Genomic DNA, 13,246 nt, shown 5'->3' with positions numbered 1-13,246 from the left:
ATCTGCACTGAGGAAGAAACTGTAATCTCTACCTGAGAACACTTTATGAGAGAAGTTATTTTCTTCTGCCTTAGACTATCCACTGAACCCAGAATCCTACAGCCAGGAGAAGGCTGCAGAATGCCCGTTCAGTGCTAAGTAATGTGCAATATGTATCTGATTAAGGGGTTTAAAAATGAAAGCAAATTAACCTACATTTCTCTGATCTTTATACAGTTTGCTCTACAGCTTTCAGCAGCCACTGAAGGTTTTCAAATTCATCTGTTTTCAAAACAGACAAAAGAAAAAGGATGTAGTTTTGTTTCTTCTTATCTGAGGCTTTAAATAAACAGATAGCTATTGTTTGAAACTAAACAATTGTCTATGAAGAGTGATGTTCAGCATGCTGTATTGAGAAACTTAAACTGAATAAGGACTGAAGAAGTATTTGCAACTTATTAGATGTCAGGTGAGACCATTTTGGAGCACAGTGGCCAAGCAAAGAGCTCTGCCTCTGACCATCACATGCATGCAGGCCAGGACCTGATAAGCAGCCCGATCGTGGGCCTGTTTAACTGCTGTGCTACTTCAGTGCCCCAGAATATTTCAGGGATACCTACTGATTCAGTGTGCAAATAATATTGTGGAGCATTTCTTCTTTTCATAGGAATGGTATTTTCTTGCCCAATGGTTTCTGGATGCACAGAATGTCAATAGGAAGCTAATGGTGTCTGTGGGAATGGATGCAGAGAGACTTTTTCTTACTCTGAGTTGAGCAGGCAGGAGGCAGATGCCTCTCTTTCTCCCCGTTGACTACAAAAAGAGATTCAGTAGTTATTTTAAATTGGACACATCAAGTGTAGGTGTCTGAGTGAAACCCATACTTAAGGCTGAATGCTGAATATGTCCATAAGCACCTCTGTGCTGATAACTCCAGCAGCTAGGTGCCTCTCCCATCTCCTAGGTCCCAAGGGCCTCTCAGTTAATAATTTCTTTGACTGGCTCTTCTAGCTTTCCTCTCACCAAGCACATGAAGTAATCTCTTGTCTACAAAATTGTACCCAGCTGGTTCTCTTTCCCCTCCCAAAGTGTGGCTGCAGTAGTAGCAGCTGAAAGGTGCCTCAGTCTGAGGCAGAAGTTCAGAACTAAGGATCAGAAATGAATGATATAATCCCTGTTATGAAAGAAGGCATGACCCATGACTGAATATTTTCTACTGTTCAGTGACTGAAGCACTTTCTATTGCCTATTTTAGGATAGGATAAATAATTTCCTAGTTGAGCCTGGCTGTCATTCTTGCTGGTTGAAGCAACACACATGACCAGATAACATCAGATAAGAGCCTTAATCATGGGCTTGTAGGCACTGGTATAGCAACCACACGGAGGAGAAGTTCCCCATCTAACTGATTCATGCCCATCTGCCCATTCCTCCTCTGATGTGTCCACAATGGGAAACCAAAAAAAAAAGAAATCCATGAAGGCATGAAAATTTAACTGGTGTGATGTTGAATGGCTGGGGTCAGAATGTAGAGAAGAATCAAAATGTATTTTTAAGAAAAAATATGGAGGAATATCACAATAACCAACACGGAGCATTAGGAAAATTTAAACATTCTGGCAGTTTCTGAGTCTGTACCTTGTAAGGATCTCTGTGAACAACTGAAATATGGTTCTAGGAGTGAGTGAAGATGAGCTGCTAAGAATAGAGATGTGAGATCAAACCACGCAGGACCAAGGGATTGATCTCAATTTCTCATTTCACTGAATAATATAAAGGGTGGGAAGAAAAAAAATCCATATTTCTTCATTAGTAGGTTCAACTAGAAGACAGAATTTGAAGATTAGGAATCCAGTAGATCTGAGTTCCTGATAATTTGTCATAAACGAGCAACTACAAGTTCAGGGAGGAAACAGTAATTTACAATGAATTTATCAAAAGGTATAGTTTAAAATTATAATTCACATTCCTAAATAGCTGCTTGATTCCTTCTTTTGCTTAATGCAAATCAGCAAGTACCCAATGAGTATTTAATTGGTGTTCATATGACAAAGATTACCAAAATTCACATGCAAACAAGTATGCACATCAGAAGAATAAAACTAACAAAATGTGATTTCTTTATGAAGTGTTCTGTGAAGCAGAGAGCACAAAAGAGTATCTCTCTTCATTATCTTTGAGTTCAGCAAAGTTTTTAGCAGACACTGCACATAATTAAGCTTGTTCATCTTTTAACAGAAAACTCAAAATACTTTGATCTCTGTGTCATTCAAAAGTGTCCCTGCCAATTCAGGAAGCACAACTCATGTGGTGTGACAAATCACACTTGACAAACTGAGATTAGTCAAAGTAAATGCTTTGGAAGCAAACATAGTTTGTAACCATATCTTCAATAAGTCTGTGAAGAATAAATGCATTCATAATAAATCTAATAGTCAAACATAAGTACGCTGAAGTTCTGTTGACAGATCATTTCCACAACAAGGTCATTTGGAAATCTCTAGTCTGGACATCTTTTGTAACTCTTGTTAAATCTAGAGGTGAGGAACTGGGATTGAAAATTTTATTTAGAATGTGACTAAGATTCGGAGTGGGAAATTCAACCCAGAAATCTTTTGTTTCCACCATAGAAGGCTGGCATCCTCACTAAATGCTGGTTAACTTAAGTCCTGAGGTTTCTCAGGAGGGAACTGGAGTTTTACATGATTAAGTCCTAATTGGAGGAAGTGCTTACTTACTGTCTCATGTAACACAGCTGCACATCTATTAAAATTTCTGAACTGAATTTTAATGAACGGTTCATTTGCGTATAACTCCTTTTTTGTTTTGTCCTTGGTGGGTCTTTAGGGAGAGTAGAAAGGAAAAGATTGTTATTCTTCTTCCATTAAATATTAATTAAACCCCACCAAACTGGTGTGTCCTAATTTCTGTAGACTACATTCTTCTGGACACAATCCAGAAAGTGGGGAATAAGATTGTTCTGGGTCTACTGAGCATAAAGACAGTCAAACAGAACCACCTAGTTTACCATGAAGAGTATTCAGCCACTGCACATTCACCCAGCACAAATGGTAAATGCGAATATCTTGACAGACATTAACAAGGGAAAGTGTGTCAGTACATACCATGCACCAAACTGCAGAGGCTACTAGTTAAGACCAACTGTCCAAGTACTCCTTAAAGTTGCTCTTTCGTGTGGTATTACCCTTGAATATACCACCCTTCCTGGGTTGGTTTAAGTCAGGGATGTGCCTGTGAGACCACAAGGAGTTAAGCATTCAAGCTATGTGTTGATGTAGCCTCTTCAAGTTTTGACATTCATGTTATCTCATTTCAAGGACAAGGAACTGGTTATACAAACAAACATCAATTTGCCAGTCAAAACGCCTTAAGCCCCAGGATCATTTTCCCAGTTGGATGCCTTTAGGAAAATTAGTTAACTCCCTTTTCAAAGCAGAAAGGACATATCTGAAGGTACAGCTTTATCCCAAGAAAAATATCTTAACACCCAAGATTCAAATTCTACAAATACTATTAAAGGAGTTGCCTTAGTGGTAAGATGACCTCATAAGTGATAAGCATTAGATGTTTAGAGTAATATACCTCATTTAAAGTCTCTCAGTAATAGACATTTATATTTAGAATCATAGAATGGATAAGGCTAGTTCCACTCCCCCTGCCATGAGCAGAGGCACCTACCACTAGATTTGGATATCAGATTATGATTAAACAGATTTGCTTCAATACTCAAATCAAACAAGTATTTTGTAAGTGTCCTGGTGTTTCAGTGAAACAAAATATTTTCACTGACTGAAAGAAACGTTTCTTTTGCTTTTTTAAAGATTTCAGTTACATGTAGCTTTGTAACATCTTCTAATATAGCTTAAAGTTGTAAAATAACCAAAATTTTGCAAAGGGCTGAAATTATTTAATGGATCCAGGCTGAGCTCACAAACTGTCCTGTTCAACATGAAGCATCATTATTTTAATCAGCTGTTTCCCTGGGAGTTCGCTGCACTCCATTTCTGCAGCTGTTTTAGATGTATTCACAAAGCACATTTTTCTCTGTTTCTGTGTTAAACATATATTTGCACAAGGTGTATCCATACATCCCCAGTTTTTAGCAGCAAGAGGAAAAAATGGGTAAATTTGACTGGACAGACTGGGTGTTTAAAGTTAATTGTCACCTGCTATGAGCAACTGTGGTTTTCATCAGCCGTAAAATACGTACATAAAAACATTCTTCCTAGAATATTTGATCCATTTATTATCATGTTGTCATGTCTATAAAATCCTAGACTAAAGCTTGTACAAAATATAGGGTGTTATAAACCACTTAGAAGAAGACTGAATTACATCCCTACAGCCAGAGAAAGGCAGCAGGGGAAACTGGTTGCAATAAGAAATTTCTGTTAAAAAATACAAATTTAATAGGTCTGATTTCTTCACTTTGCTAAACCCTGGATTTTATTTTTGCTTAAAATTGCAACACAAGGCTGAAGGAATCATGCTGCAAATCTTTTCACAGGCTGGAAGGCACCTTACACACTGGCTGCAGAACTGCTACTGATTCCATTGCTTTAGAGATGTAAAATGGTAATACAGTGGAAAGATGTTCCCATTTTGATAATACCTAAAATATTTCACTACAATGAAAAATTAATTAAAGAAACAGGATATCTATTCAGCAAAGTTACTATGGTATCATACTTCCACACTGTTAACCGTGATAGCTGTAGTCAAACTTACACAACTTCACACACTTCAAAATCTCTAAAAAAGCTAACTAAAAGTGTTCAGAATATACTTGCACAGTGAGAAAAAATGAATAACTATAGTGTAGAGATGACCACTGTCTAGCAGGTACCTGCTCTAGCCATCACTGTGCAGGTAGCAGAAAGCAGAGACTCTGTTGGGCCTCTTGTATTGCCCAGTGTGTTTATTCTATCTGAACTATTTTCTCAGGAATCAACCTGAGCTTCTCTTCCTGGTCCCGCATTGTGAAGGCACAATTCCCTTCAGCACACGTCACCTGAATACATGTTTTGACTCTCTTAAGTGCTGATTGGAAGAGAGCTGATGAAACTCTAGCAATGTCTCTGTTTACTTTGTCACTGGGAAGAAGTAATATGATGACACCATTCAAAACATCCACACATTGACACAGCTAAACTTTTTTTCAGTATCAGCTGAACAATAAAGTAAAACTGGATGTAATTCAAAAGCAAGGGTCCTTTTGCTCCGTTAGCGCCTTCCTATGATTATCATGCAAAATAAGTATATGAAATAAATCTGTGTATTTTGCTTCTACAGTTAGAATACTAAGAGATACAGATGTTGAGAAATTTTGGGGGAAAACCCAGATTCTGACAAGCCAGTCTTAAGCCACATAGTCTGTCAAAATCCCTCCCGGGTCAGTCTTCGTTTATCAGATCAGACCCTAAGGCAATGCTATTTTTAGAAGACTACGTTTCAGATCACTACAGAACAGGAGCAGGATTTCAAAGCATGTGGCCTGTCATGGTTTCAGCCCAGGCAGTATCAACCAGAGCCCCCACCCCAAGTGTGGGAGAGGGAGGAGAAAAGGCACCCAAAGGCTCCTTAATCAGGATAAGGACAGAGGAGGTTTCATTTCCCAGTTATGGTAATGGGCAAAAAACTGACAGACTCAACTTGGGAATTAAAAACACGACCAGATCTTAACACCTTCCCCTCCATGCCCCTCCCTTCTTCGGATCACTTCTCCTTTGCCTCCCCCTCAGGGCACAGGGGACGGGAAGGGGGGGGTTCGGGTCAGTTCCCCACACAGTGTTTCTGCTGCTCCTTCCTCCTCAGGGGGAGGAATTCTCACAGCCTTTCTGCACTTCAATATGGGGTCCCTTTCTTGGGAAAGAGTCCTTCATGAACCCCCCAACATGAGTCCCTCCCTCAGGTGCAGTCCTTCAGGAGCTGCTCCAGCCTGAGCTGCCCAGAGAGTCACGGCTGCTTCAGGAACAGTCACCTCCTCTGACACAGGGCCCTCCATGGCTGCAGATCTACATCTGCCCCTCTCCACGATCCTGCACAAGTTGCAGCTCCATGCCTTCCCACCTGTGACACTTCAGGGGCTACAAATTCAGGTTTGCACCCCGTGGTCCTTCAGGGTCTGCTCCACTGTGTTCCTCCATGGGCTGCAGGGGGACAGCTGCCATCTCACCAGGGGTTGTGGGCAAATCCCTGCTCAGGCACCTTCTCCCCCTCCTTCCTCACTGACCTTGGTGTTTTTCTCTGGCATTACTTGCTCTCACCTCCTCTCCTCTGCAGGTCTTTATTTTATATTTTTGCAGTTTCATTTCCCCTTTCTTGAATAAGTTACTCACAAAGACACATCCAGCTTCCCAGATCTGCTTGGCCTTGGGCAGACGTGGGGCCAGGACCAGGGGAGCTTGCAGCAGCTTCTAGCAGCTTCTCAGAGGAGCCACCCCTGTGGACCCTCAACTTTCAAAACACCACTGCACTAACCCGAGACATGCCAAATGCCATTTTTTTTTCACTGTCTATTAATCAGGTTATAACCTTTTTTCTATGATATGGGTAGACTTTGAGCAGTGGTCCATATCTTTGCCGCCTTGATTTTAGATTGAAATGCAACATTTCCTTTAGACCACAAGGAATTCATATTAAGGGAAAAAGTAAAGAAGACATTTAGAGTAATTCTGTTTAACAACACCTAAAAGTAAGTTACAGTAACCCTTCAGAATCTGATGAAGGAAGGAAAATACTTGTAGTTTCCTTATGCGTCCAGAAAATTTCCCTCATGCAATGGGAGTTTCCAGTGTCAATTAATAGTTAGTTTGGATGAGGCTATAAAGAAGGCAGAACTTCCTAGAACAGAGATTAAAATATATGCATATCAATATTGATATAGTTGGAAGTTTCCTTATATGCAGTGTTACAGACCTGCACCAGGAAGAGGTGAATCAGTCAAAACAAGGGACCTGACACCTTTGAACATTGTGTCACTGCAAACTGAGGGCATTGATGTCATAATAACCACTGTTTCTAAAAGTGTTTGCTTTTCCTGTGTGTTTTTTTTAAAACCATCTGTCCAAAAGGCATTCTGAAGTGAGAGCTTTTCTAAGAAAACTTACAAGAATCTTCATGCTATGTCACCTTCTCATGCAAACACTACTGGGAAAGGAAAACTTGCATCAGTCACACAGGGCAAAACTTCAGAAAAACTTCAGGTGCCACCTGCAGCAAAATAAAGTACAAATCTAAGTGATCTAAGAAAAAGCAGTGCATGAAAGTCCTTCATTGTACACAGCATGCTTCAGTTACACAGGTACCTGAAGGTGCCTTACATTCAGCATGAATTTCATCTGTCTTCTATGCTCATACTCAGGCATGCCATTTAACCAAGCAGCTCCAGCTCCCAAAGCAGTGTGACAGCTTGAATACTGCCTCTCTTCTCCCTCCAGCTGCTGTCATATGCCCTGCTGTCTCCTGCAGAGCAAGAAAGTCTGCAGAACCAGGCAGGGGATGCTCTGTCTTCAAGTCCTTCAGACACAGAGTTTACCTCCCAGTCACAACAGAGGAAGAGAGCAATTAGGTCTCTATGTGATATTATGACTTTAAAAGTGCAGTTCTACCAGGTAAGAAAGGGATCTTTAAACAAAGGAGTAGGTTAATGGAAAGACACTTAAATATGTTACCAAAGTCTTGGCAGTCATACAAATTGTTTTCTGTGTTTAGAAACACAAATATGTATGTGTATGAAAGAAAACCTTTTAAAGAATTAAATTCTTACCCAACCTCAGCTGTAGTAATTTCCTTTCTAGACACGTAGGAGTTTGGTGTCTGGTCTGTATTCCATCAATGGCCACTAGTGAAAGGACAAGAAATTCAGAGAGTTCTTTATCCCATCTATTGTGTCTCTTATCATGTAACAGGATTATTTTCTTCCTGACAGTGATTGTTCCTTTGTATTTGACCATACAGAGAACCTGACAAATGAGATATAATGGATACCAAATGACTGAAGTCTGATGACCAAAATATTTATACATTTCTGACTCTGGTACATTCCTTTCTCTTGAATGAATTACACTGTTTTAAATTGCACAAGGCAATCGAAATGTAAATTAAGGAAATAAACCAAGAGATTCCCTTTGTAAATAAGATATTACATTCGTGGATAAGTGAGACTGAGAGAAGGACATAGCACAAGCATGCTAAATCATAATTCATTCTTGCACTGCTTGCTGGGAGACAGACACCTTAGGAGAATCTATTTACCACTGCCCTTAGGAATTAACTCCTGGCAGCTCTCTCTGCTGGTGGAAAGAAGTCTTTAATTAGCCCAAATCATTTTAACGCCCTGCAACCATGGGTGTTGCCCATAGCATAGATGGGAATATAGTACCTCTTGACTTAACACATAGAAGGGATCTGAAAATAAGCCAATTTCACAGAGAAGGAAAATCCAAGGGTCATTATAATCTATGTTCAAATTACAGTAGCTTGTGGTTGAACTGTTTACCTGATACAAGAACTGACAGCTAAAATCCAGTGTGCATTCTGCTACATCATGGGAACTTTTTCCCATTTGATGGATGTTGCTTTGTGCTAGGTCATGTACAAAGATGTGAAGAAGAGGAAACAGGAACTGAAGAAGAGGAAACAGGAACTGATACTCACTGAGATGAAGAGGAGTTGTGGACAATGGACGACACCCCGCAGGCTCAGTCACCTACCTCCAGCCATTGAAATCTTTCTGATGATTTCCATGAGCTTTGGATCCTGCCCAAGGACACGATGTGGCAAACCAGGAAGTGTGCAAATCCAAAGCCACTTGCACGTAGTAGCTACCAACCCTGCCTCGAAGCAGGTACTTTCACACTGCCTTCAGTCAAAACTGGTTTTTTTCCACCGATGAGCTCTACTTTCAAATCTGATTTAAGCTTAATGGATTTGTTTTCTTTTGTTAGGACATGATCACTTCACCAGGGTAGAACAGCTTGTGAATTTGACCATTCTCCTGGACAACGGGACTCCAAAAATGAGGACTCTCTCATGTTCACAATATAGAAATTTTTCAGCTCAAAGGGATTTACCTTCCCCATGATGATTCAAAAGCTATATAGTCCTTTTATGGCAAGTTGCACTCAAATGGTTCCCATGTAAATGGCTAAGCTTCACACTGTAATGTCTCATAGCATAATGACATTAATTCTAGTCTAAAACTGGATGAAAAATTTGCTGAGGCCCAAAGGGAATGATGTAATTATAGGTATATGGAATATATGAGTGCCCTCTAGCATTATTTTCAAAAAACCATATGCTTTACAAGAGAGAAAAAGATACCTGACCTTTGGAAAATTATCTCAAGAACAGCACTTCATATTGAATAAAATTCTGGAATGAATCTTAGTATTTTGGAATGTATTTAACATATTGAATAAAAAAAAATCCTTTTGTTATGAGTATTTGCAGAGTGACCTTACTGAAATCCTTCCCATCCAGTTCCAACTCCTCCTTAAAGTATTACTTCCTTCTACCTCCACTTTAGGTGAAAGTGCTTACTATGTACTGTCAGAAAGGGATAGTTCAATAAATTGTATGATAAGCAAAATGTCATCTCTACAAGATAAAACTACTGAATTTTAGAAAGATCTGAAAGAATAAAACCATTGACTACATTTGGTCCAATAGCACCAGGCTTATGAAAAGATGTGGGCTGTGGCCTATTATTTTTCTTTTTAAGATTAATCAGTGGGTTTTCCAGCAGGTTTTCACCTGTTTCAAAGTTTTTCAGACCTTTGGGACCTGACTCTGCAAGTGCACAGAGCCCTCAGCAGTTCAAGACTCTTTAACACTGCAGGAATGTTTCCAGCAAGGTGTTAATTAAGAATCCATTCTAAATAGTTAGTTTAGTTTTGGGCATAGTTTTAAGACAGAAATGAAGTGAATTATATTAAGATTCCTAATATAGTGTGGGAATAGTTACAGCTTGCTCATTGAATCAGCTGTTTTCATGAGATTCTGATCCGATACTTTCAAGAAGAAAAAGCAAACAAAACAAAAACTAAAACCAAAACAAGACCAAAAAAAATTTTTTTTCTGTAATTTTCTTCCTACATATCTTTGCAGCAACTCTGTAATCTTCCCAAGTTGCCTGCCCTTCCTTCCCTAGCCAATAGACTTTCCTTTTTTTCCTGAGTTCTGCCCAAAGCTCCTTGTTCAGCCAGACTGGTCTTGTACCACGCCAGCTCATTTTAAGATGCACAGGTACAGTTTGTTCCTGTGCCTTAAGGGTTTCCCTCTTGAGGATTGTCCAGGCTTCCTGAACAACTTTGTCCTTGAGGACTATATCCCAGGGGATACCACCAAGCAGTCTCCTAAACTTATCAAAGTCTGCCCTCCGGAAGCCCAGGGAGGAAGTTCTATTGACCTCCCTCACTACTTCCCTAAGAATTGAAAACTCAGCCATCTCATGCTCACTTTGTCCAAGATGACAACCAACCTTTACATCTCCCATTAGCCCCCTCTCTGATCCCAGTGGCTCAGTCACCAGCTGTGGTAGGAAGTTATTTTCCACACACTCCAAGAAACTCCAGGACTGCTTCCTCTCTGCAGTATTATATTTACAGCAGACATCTGACAAGTTGAAGCCTCCCTCAAGAACAAGGGGAAGTGAATCTGAAACCTTACCCAGCTCCTTACAGAACACTTCATCCACCTCCTCACCCTGGTGAGAAGCTTTTCACATGTAGCATTTTTTCATGTGTACACTTGACTTCCCAGAATGTACTGACTCCATCAGTCAGCTCCCAACATTGCCTGTGAATTAATTCCATCATGCTTGAAGAAAAATCATGGTTATTTCACAGTGGCTCTAGGGTCATAAAATGCCAAGCAGAGCTATGCTGAGACCATTGACATGTTGCAATCATTGCTACAGAGCACAGAGAAGAAAAACACATGTTCCTCAGCTATTTATGTTGCCTGCTATTGATCTGTGATCCAGAAGATCAATGTTGGCCACAGTTCATCACACCCATCATTTTCTTGGCCTCAACATGTTCATACTCTTACAAATATTTCATAGAAACTATGAGTCAGAAAAATGAAATAAAGTTGGGTTTTTTTCATTTATCTTTCCTCTGACTTTCAAGAATATTTAAGTAACCAGTAATAGGAAAATGTCTTCCCTGGATGTTAATATCCAGAGGTATCAAAAGGACACAGGCAACCTGCAGCTGTTGATCTGAGCACTCTCTTGCATGCATGCAGCTTTGAGCATGTCTATATTTTACATATGATCTTTCAGTATAATAAGGCCTGTACCAACTGCAAAATAATGATGCGTGCAATGTATCTTTGGACAAACAAGGTAGTACTTGAAAAATCCCTCTATTGCTTTTGTACCACAGATCTAAAACTCAGATCACGTAATTCTGGTTATCCTGCTCCTGTCTAGATCAATGAATGGTGAGTTTTGTGTAGTGGAGAGTCTGAGGCCTCACAAGACAATCTGCTGCAACCTCAACCATGAAGGATTTTTCCTTCCTGCTGAGCTAAATCACTTCACAGCTGACATTTCCTTCCACTTTGCCACTACAACCCATTTAGCTGTGGAGTGGTATCACACCCTTCTTCAACTGTCTCTTCTTTAGACTTTTCAACCCCATTGCCTTGAACTTTCCATAGAAGTTATGTTTTAAATAACATTCCTGTGGCTTTTTGCTGCCATTCGTTGTTCTCCTTCTTTCTAGACTCACGATTCACCAACCTGTGTGTGAAATTCTTCTGAGGGAGATATCAGCACCTATTGGAGCAAAACAATTATTTCATTTGTTTCACTCCCAGGATGGTGTTTGTCTTTTTCAAAAGAGCAAAACATTTTTGTTCTACTCCCATTCAGCTTGTGATCAACTATTAACCAGTTCCTCATCCTGCACGGTGATGTGCAATATTTAATCACAACCACAGCACATAACTTCAATTCCTTTTTAAACTGCACCCTGTTTTGCTGAGTCTTGGAGGTCAAATGCTACGTTCCCATCTTACATATGTATTACAGTATGGTTTAATGTGCACCTGCAAATCTTCACTGATTCTATCCACTATATCCACTGTATCTGTACTTCTCATTAAGTGATTAATTAAAAAAACCCTCTAGTTTGTGTTCTTTCCTAACTCCATACCATTCTAAGTCACCAACTGAAGTGCTCCTTGGCAGGGGAGCATCCCTGTGCTCTGGTCATCAGTAACTGAGGGACACAGGAGGGCTGAGCTTATAGAGGATGAGATCCCCACAGAGGAAGCAAAGGTTGCTGGGTTTTATCATGCCTTTTAGGTGTTGCCAGCCTGTTTCAAGGCCATATTGCTGCCTCCATGTTGACTAGATTACTGAATTTTCTAAACGGGGGTCTCTCATATCTTGTTTTTTTATATTTTCCCTCATTATGCAGAGTTCAATGGTTTAATCACTCCTGCCAAACTTACACACACCTCACATGACTCCAACAGCTCTTTTTAAGGACATATTTACTATGGTGTTTTTTGTTTTTCTATGAATTTCCTCTCTCTATAGCAATCATGCATTCATTTAGCACTATAATTTTGAATTTAATAATACATGATCTTTTCAAGCACCTCAGAAACCCTGAACAAAGTGAATACATAATATGTCTTCCACTCTGTGTTTGCCTTTATGAAGGCAGTTGAATTCACCTTCATCTGTGCAACTTCAGCTGCCTACCAGCTGAGATTGCCAGTGTGGAAGGTGAAAGGCTGATAGGAGAACTTGAAGTGTGGGGGAGACAATAAAAACTGAACAAATCGGATCACTGTAATAGGTCTTTCAGTCAAATTATTAGTAAGGTGAGAACTAACTAACTAACTAACTAAAATAAGCCTGTAGAAGACCATTGATCAGGACAGGATTACTGCTATGCTGTGCTGCCTGGGGAAGACAAGGCTGAAGTCCTCAGCCAGATTTCAGTATGTTGTCTAGATCTGGCACACCCTTGAGCTGAATGAATGGGCTGTGTTATAGAAGAGGGTGGTGTACCAGTGTCAGCTAGTAAAGAAGATTGTCTGATACATCCTTTGTGCTCAGTACTACTTCTCCTAATCAAGGGAGATCCAGAAGTACCACAGTACCACAAACCAGTGTACCTTTTTTTTTCTTTTTTTTTTTTTTTTTTTGAGAAATGGTCACACAAAAGGGCCAAATATGACAGTATCTTAGGAAAAGCTAGAGTTTGGGCTATATAAGTAT

General features: G+C 39.9%; 1 long non-coding RNA gene across 1 annotated transcript in view; it reads right to left on the bottom strand.

The window, feature by feature from the left end:
* LOC139791924 (uncharacterized) overlaps nucleotides 1-13,246 on the bottom strand; it is a 51,237-nt gene that overhangs the window by 8,099 nt on the left and 29,892 nt on the right. The gene's annotated exons all lie outside the window — the stretch shown is intronic.

The sequence above is a fragment of the Heliangelus exortis genome, chromosome 1 (assembly GCF_036169615.1).
Source record: "Heliangelus exortis chromosome 1, bHelExo1.hap1, whole genome shotgun sequence".
Classification (NCBI taxonomy): Eukaryota; Metazoa; Chordata; class Aves; order Apodiformes; family Trochilidae; genus Heliangelus; species Heliangelus exortis.
Note: the sequence above shows the minus strand (reverse complement) of the source record. Positions and strands in the feature narration are given on the sequence as shown.